At 41.2% G+C, this 7807-nt stretch overlaps 1 long non-coding RNA gene across 1 annotated transcript; it reads left to right on the top strand.

Annotated features, from left to right (window-relative positions):
* The first annotated feature begins 940 nt into the window (after positions 1-940).
* On the top strand, positions 941-6114 carry LOC119466973. The gene is made up of 3 exons (XR_005195483.1): positions 941-1975; positions 5102-5254; positions 5951-6114. It is a non-coding gene; the product is annotated as an uncharacterized LOC119466973 (long non-coding RNA).
* The last annotated feature ends 1693 nt before the right edge of the window (positions 6115-7807 follow it).

A 7807-nucleotide genomic window follows, 5' to 3' on the forward strand; every position in this document is an offset into this window, starting at 1 on the left:
AAATATAAAGGACATAAATGGTTTTGTTTGTTTGAGACAAAGTCTTGCTCTGGCACCCAGGCTGGAGTGTGGTGGTGCAATCTCGGCTCACTGCAACCTCCACCTCCAAGGTTCAAGCAAGTCTCCTGCCTCAGCCTCCTGACAGGTGTGTGCCACCAAGCCCGGCTAATTTTTTTGGTGTTTTTAGTAGAGATAGGTTTTTACCATGTTGGTCAGGCTGGTCTCAAACTCCTGACCTTGTGATACACCTTCCTCGGCCTCCCAAAGTGCTGGGATTACAGGTGTGAGCCACTGCACCCGGCCAGAAATGTTTTAGAGTAGTGATTAAACTTCAGATTTCTGCAGATACCTCTACATTTGTATATTAGAAATTAGATAGCATCAAATGATTCTCCTCCATTCTTCTACTAATAGCCATAGATTGACACCCCAAGGGTCACATATGGCTTTCAAGTATGTTTCTTTTGACATTTACAGTTTCTTTAAAATTGTTTTCAATGTGAATGTCTTTCTTTCTTGACCTTCTAATGTGTTCAGCTGCATTTTCCATGTCACTCTGGGGTCCATCTGGTGCCATTTTTTTTCCATCTCAGGTAACTGTTTTCTTCAGTCTTCCAAACCGCTGCTACTCTTCTTTCTAGATTCCTGAAAATCTGCTTTCTCCATTAAATTTGTCATAATAATTTATAACTTGCTTTTCTGTTTTCCAACATGCCTATTTAATACCACAACAGCAGGATAATATAGTACGAAGGAACAGGATGCTGACAAAATTCATATTGGTTTAATTTCTAGGTACTCCCCATTGCTCTAGAATTGATAGGCTGGCTGGGCACAGGACTGGTATTAACAAAGGTCGTCACCTTTATTATTAATTGCTGCCGTAGACAGAAGACCGGTGACAAAGACAGAGCAGTGAGAAAAGCAGAGCCTCAGGACTCCATGAACCTCTCCTCACTACTTTTGCCCAAGCACCCATCCCTCTACCATACCACCGACGTTTAAGGAAATGGTGGCTCCATCCCCAACCCAGGCAAATGTATTCTGATGATTTTGAGCCATTTATAGTAGTTCCGTGGTATCCTTTTCAGGCCAAAGAGATATGAGGAGGAGTTGGATGAAGGTCCTGGAAAAATTTCTCCACTTTTAAGTAGGTAACACCGAAAAATCAGACCTTTTCAACTCCTCCTTTCATTCTGCCTGGATGTGATGGCTAGAAATGCTACCAGCTGAGGAAGAAGCCAAAACGTGAAGGACAGAATCAAAATGCGGGGAAGCTGAGCTGGAACCCTGGCAAACCAGGCTGGAGTTGCCCTACCTCGGTTTTAGGCACTTTGAGTCAGGGCTTTCGGGTACTTACAGTCAAAGGCATCTAAATTCACCATAGCATTGTGTAAGAGGCAAAATACCCTGACTTACTCAACCCTCCAGAAATCCCTTTGTTACTTTGTTGTCCTTTGGTGGAAAACATTTCCCAGAATTCTTTTCTGGGAAAATAAAAAATCCCTGCTGAGAACTTAGCCCAGTGCTACACTGAGAAATGTACTAAATAGTTACCAATGATTGCTATGATCTGCTTTTTTTCTTTTAATCACTATTTCCATTTGATTATTATAACTTGTGACTGCAAAATAATTTAAAGTTTGCAAATTGCTTTGTGTCATTTCATTTAATTCCAATAGCTGTCCTATGATATAGAGGAAAAGATGTGTGAAAAAATGGAGCACAGAAAGATTACAATATTTGACCAAGACCAGGAATCTCGAAAATGTCTAGGAATCTCGAAAATGTCTTAAATCTAAGTCCTCAAAGCTAGTGCTGTTTCCATCAAATCACAGCTAGAGGTGAGAGCAAACCTATGGGTTATGATGAAGGAAACATTTGCAAAAGAGAAGCAGGAAGGCAGCTCCAGCCCACTTGCAAGGAAACCGGGATCTGCTCCGGGCTATGTCATCTGCTAGCTGTGAAAACCTAGGTGAGTCATTTTTATTTCTCTGAGCCACAATTTCAAGGAACTACGCTAGACAATCTATTAGGTGCTTCCCTATTCTCTAACATCCTGTGGCTCTGTAACTGAGAATTGCTGATGCGAATAAGGCACAAATCATGCTTTATATAAACTATGAGGCTTCCCCGGTGACTACCAGAGAAATCCACGGCGTATGTTCTGCTGGGCTTCTGTTTTAGCTTCCACATTCATGCCACATGAACACCTGTGAAAACGTCAGCAGTTAACAGAAGGGTTGAACATCAACTTAAACTAGCTTTATAACCCAAGTCATGGGCTTTTCGTTTGCAGAATAATTTTACTCTAGAGCCGCAAAAATCATTTGTCAGTGAGCTAATTTTGTCACTGTGATTCTTAGAACACATTTAAACGGCCATAAAAAGGCAGTCCTACAGAGTCTTCAAGATGCTGATGTATTATACACTTGATGGCAAGTTTCCACATAATTGTCTATGACTGACTTCCCATCACTACTTTCATGAAGCATGTGATATTTGCTATCTCAATAGGTTTAGGTTTGCAAATTTAGCACTAGAGAGGCTATTTTCTCCAAAGCAATTTGTCGGCAGTTTGAGAAAATTGCTGTTAGGGAAACCATGTACGTTGGCTGCAGTTTCACAGTCCAAAAGCTCATCTTCACACAGACAAACTACTAAGTCAAAGAAAACGTAGCACAGGGGACTTCAATCTCTGAAGTAGAAACTCGTCTATGTTAGAAAGCACGAAATGATACTATTAGAGAAATTGCAAAGCAGTGCTTTATGAAGACATTTAAGCACTGGCTGACTAAAAATATCAGGGATTATGGCTACATAAGGAAAATAACTAAAGGGTTTGGGGAAAAGATTAGAGAAAGTCTAGCTGAGTATGAAATATAGTGGTTTCTGCCTTTATTCTTACATAAAAGATGCTGGAAATTGAGTCCTCAGGATGATTCAAGTGCAAAGATGGTGATATAAAACTTTGTGTTAAGTCTTTTTCTAAGTGACCTAACTTACACTAGTCAAGTAAAATAGAATCTATTGGCTCATACGGGATGTCCAAAGAGTGGGCTGAACTCCTGACTCACAGGCACGCAAATGATTTCACCTTTCAGCTTCGCTTCTCACTGGATATTGGCTTCCTTCTGTGGGTAGGTTCTTGACACACTCTGGAAAAGGTGGCTACAGGATGCTCATGGCTATATCCTTTTCCTCCCCAGGAAAGTATATGTAAATTCTAGGAAACCATCTCATTAGCCCTGTTTAGTTTATAAAAATACCCTGGGTCCATCACTGTGCCAAGGAGATGGGATTCCCTTACTGGCCAGCTTGGGTCACTGCTGATGCCTGGGGTTAGGGTAGCATTATGACAGACATTCCATTGGGAACTCATGTTGTAGGGGTAGGGAGTTTACCCAACGTAAGGGATTGGGGACAGATAAAATCATAGTCTACTTGAAGGTTCTCTTGAAATTTCTTATAAAGTTTTCATATTTAACACTAAACCTAAAGCTAAAGAACTAAAAAAGAAAGTGAGTCATGGACAAGCTTTTTCAAATTATCCCAAAATGCTTTGCCTTAGAATTAAAATAAATAAAATAATTAGAACAGAATAAAACTCAAAGTAGGTAGTGTGCTCATCTAATTCCTATTTTTCCTATAAGCTTGTTATTAAAAGAAGTATGCACCAAGAAATACAAATTGCTAAATGTAAAATGACTGATAATTTAGAAGAAAGTTTAAAGAATTATGAATTAGTGCTTTCATAATGGCACAATCCATCCTCAATTATTAATTTGTTACCACACTTGAATAAATCTAATGTAACCCAGAAGATACTGGAAATGACGTTTTCATTAACCTTAATGGAATTCATCATTAGAGTGGGTTCCGTGGAACAGACTCTGAGATGAACGACATGCAGATTTATGAGAAAGAGAGGAGAGCAGGATGAAGCAGAGGCAAAGCTGATCTGCCAGGCAATTGCGACTGAAATCTCAGCCCATCCACAGGCGCTGGAGCTGCTGTGGCCCTTTAACATTCCTACATTGAGGCAAGGGGGCCGGGCCCTTGCTCTTCCATGCTGACCAGCCATTGAATGCAGGCTGACCCAGGGTGGAGAGAGACATAACTGTGGGCCAGGAAGTTCCTCAGCTGAGTGCAATTCCCGGGCAGGGACTCAGCTGTGGGCTTTAAGCAGACAACACTGCTGGGAGCTGGGGGAGTGAGTGCCTCAGAGCTGCACAAGAACCTAAGTAGCACACCACAGCATCCACTACAGGGCCTGCTGCTCGAAAGACATACCATTGCACTGTGGAAATGTCAGGTCTAGTTTCATTTTGGTCTCTTTTGGCCAGAGAAAATTTAAGTGTTTCCCATTGTCACAACAGGCAAGAGAACAAAGGGGTCAGAGCAAAGAATGCTAATACTGCTTAGAGGAGGCCGTTATGAGAGAACAGAGATAAGGAACAAGGTAATTCCAGTGAGAGGAACACAAAGCATTACATAGTCACAGGGTTAACAAGCAAAGATTCATCTGCATAGAACCTTGAAGCAAGAGTTTTCTTTTTTGAGACAGGGTCTTGCTCTGTTGCCCTGGCTGGAGGGCAGCGGTGCGATCATGGCTCACCGCAGCCTCCATTTCTTGGGCTCAGCTGATTCTCCCACCTCAGCCTCCCAAGTAGCTGGACTACTACATGGTGGCACATGCCACCATGCCTGGCTAGTTTTTGCAGATAGAATTCTTTTGTATTTCTTGGGCTTTGCCCCCGTTGCCCATGTAAGTCTTAAACCTCTGGACTCAAGCAAGCAGCCCACCTCAGCCTTCCAAAATGTTGACAACACAGGCATGAGCCATGACACTCAGCTGTGAAACTGGATTTAAGCATCTCAGCCCAGACATTATCGTAACAGAAACAGAACAGCTGAGGCAAAAAAGAGACGATTTTCTTAGCCCAAAGTCAGTGCCCCTTATCCAAACTACTTAATTGTGATCACCAGTACCTTGGTGAGTAAGACCTGGAATGGACATTACACTACAGTTTATTCAATACATCTGTTACAACTCAGATGTCAATTTTTGCTTCTCTTTGTTTTTATGCTGGCATTTTAGGCTGAAATAGGAGGGTATTAATCCTGTCTCAAGTTGTCCATCCAGCAGTTGTTCTCTAAATCAAGTTCTTTTCGTCATCAGTAGCTCCACTAACGGGCAAAATTCTTTCTCCTTGCCAGTCCTAAACCCTTAAGAGGTAGCATCTCTGTTCTCGTGAGTACCCAAAATGGGAAAATGTGGGGCAATTCTGATTTGTCTTTACTGCTCTGTTCCTTTGTTTATCATATTAATTGCACAGAATACTGTACAGATAGATTAGATTTTACTGATTGGTTGGAGGTGGCCGATGAAAATTATAATCTAGGGTGAGAAAAAAAAGATATTTCTTTCTTTTTCATTTGAGACAGGGTCTCTGTTGCCCAGGCTGGAGTGCAGTGGCAGTATCTCGGCTCACAGCAGCCTCAAACTCCCAGGCTCAAGAGATCCTCCTGCCTCAGCTTCCCAAGTAGCTGGAACTATAAGTGCACCACACCTGGCTAATTTTTTTATTTTTTTGTAGAGACAAAGTTTCACCATGTTGCCCAGGCTGCTCTCGAACTCCTGAGATCAAGTGATCCGCCCACCTCAGCCAGCCGAAGTGCCAAGATTACAGGCATGAGCCACTGGGACTGGCTGAAAGAGCTATTTCTGTGTGATTTTTCTGCATAATTTAAAATAAAAACATGTAAGACACTGACTGTCATAGGCAGTTATAGTTCTCATCAGTCCTTTTTCCTTTAAGTTTGGATCTCTTTGTAAGAGTATTACCTTCTAAATCTGCCCGTAGCTCCCCATGTACTTTTAAGGTAATTCTATTTTTAGTCATGAAAGTTGACCTTCCATCAGGATTCACTCTTCTCTTCTCAGCAGTACCTTTAGCCAAATCTGAATTAATCTGTTCAGAATGAACAGCAGAATAGTCTTTGGATTTGATTCAAATCCCTGAAGCACTTTGGGAATGAGAATGGCGGTACCAGCCAGAGAGACCCTGGCGACTTATGATGCCACAGAACACCTCAGACGCTTGAGACTGGTCCCAGGGAAGGCTTCCCCACCAGCGTGTCACACACTTCTCTTTATTCTTTCACTTGTGTGACAGATAACAGTTAAATCCAATATCTACCCCCAAGTCCCCTGCTAAGGACAGACTAAACCTGTATGAAAGAAAAAATGTTTTCTTTCTAGTTCTGTAATTTGCAAAGTCAAATTCTTCTCTTGAGGTGTAACTGATATAATACACAGAGTGTTTCATGTGATACTGTCTGCCTCTTCCCAGTTTTGAATTGTGCAGACTTGGGTCCATTAGAAATAAGAAACTGATCATTTACTGAGTTAAGCATTTCCATTTAATCAGCATTCCATTTTACATATTTTTCGTTTTAGAGTTGGTTCAGTTGTATTCAACAAATTCTTTTATGCCCTCATTTAGTCCTCCACATATTGATATACGTAGATCCCTAAACCAAATGGACCTCATTTCCTTTAAGATTCTGATATCCAAAGTCAGAAGCACCAGGTAACTCCTGTTATGGGATCTTGTCTGGGCATGCTATACTTAATGCCAAATCACCTGAAATATTCCTTGGTTCTTATGAAAACAAGCATCTTAGGTAATTTAGGGTGCTTATTTGAAAAAAGGCTTGGGGCTTTATTTAATCATTTTCTTTATATATTTTTAAATTTGAGCATAATAAAATATTAAAAGAGTGCTTTCCTCCTTTGTTATTTCTGAAGTATTGAATTTATTTGTAGTCAAGTTGAGGGAGAGCAGAGATATTGAGCAGTCAGCTTAAGAAACAAAGCTGTAGAGGAAAGTAGATCAGGTCTTAGAAAACCTTGTCTCTCGTGCTAAAAAGTTTAGACATAAAGTCAATTGCTAAAGGCAGTGGGAATCCACTGTAGACTTTTAGATTTTTTAGTTTTTCCACTGAAGGATTTTTTACAGTAGAGCGAAATGACTCTGTTTTTGTTTTAGGAAGATCAGGTTAGTGACAGTGTGGAAAATAAATTTAAGAAGCATTCATCTGTTTGTTCGTCCAACAATATTAAAATTATGAACGTTCTCTTCCCTCAGGGAGCTTACGTTTTTTGAGGGAGATAAATGACAACCATTTATATAATAAGTAATTTATTTATACTTGGGAGGAGTGCTATGAATGAGTATAGCACTGAATAAGAATGGATTATGAGGAAGCCAGGTGTGGCGGCTCATCTCTATAATTTCAACATTTTGAGAGGCCTACGGCGGCTGATCACTGGAAGCCAGGAACTGGAGACCAGCCTGGCCAACATGGCGAAACCCCATCTCTACTAAAACAAAAATTAGCCAGGTGTGGTGGCAGGCGCCTGTAATCCCAGCTACTTCGGAGGCTGAGGCGGGAGAATCGCTTGAACCTGGGAGGCAGAGATTGCAGTGAGCCGAGATCAGCCACAGCACTCCAGCCTGGGTGACGACAGAGCGAGACTCTGTCAGAAAAAGAAAAAGAAAAAAAAAAAAGAATATATACTAGTTCTGCGGAGGTTCAGGGAAGCCTTCTAGAGAATAAGACTTGAGGTGCAGAGACGAATTATGTCTGTTGCCTCACTAGAGTAGTGAAACTGAATAGTTGGGGATATATCACATAGAATAAATAGATCCCCCAAAAGTTGATGATTGTGTGTGGGGAAGCTAGAACTCTAGGAAGATACAAAAGTATTTGGCTTAGACAAGTGAGTGGGTGATGGTTG

This window comes from Cebus imitator, unplaced genomic scaffold, assembly GCF_001604975.1.
Source record: "Cebus imitator isolate Cc_AM_T3 unplaced genomic scaffold, Cebus_imitator-1.0 Scaffold247, whole genome shotgun sequence".
Taxonomy (NCBI): Eukaryota; Metazoa; Chordata; class Mammalia; order Primates; family Cebidae; genus Cebus; species Cebus imitator.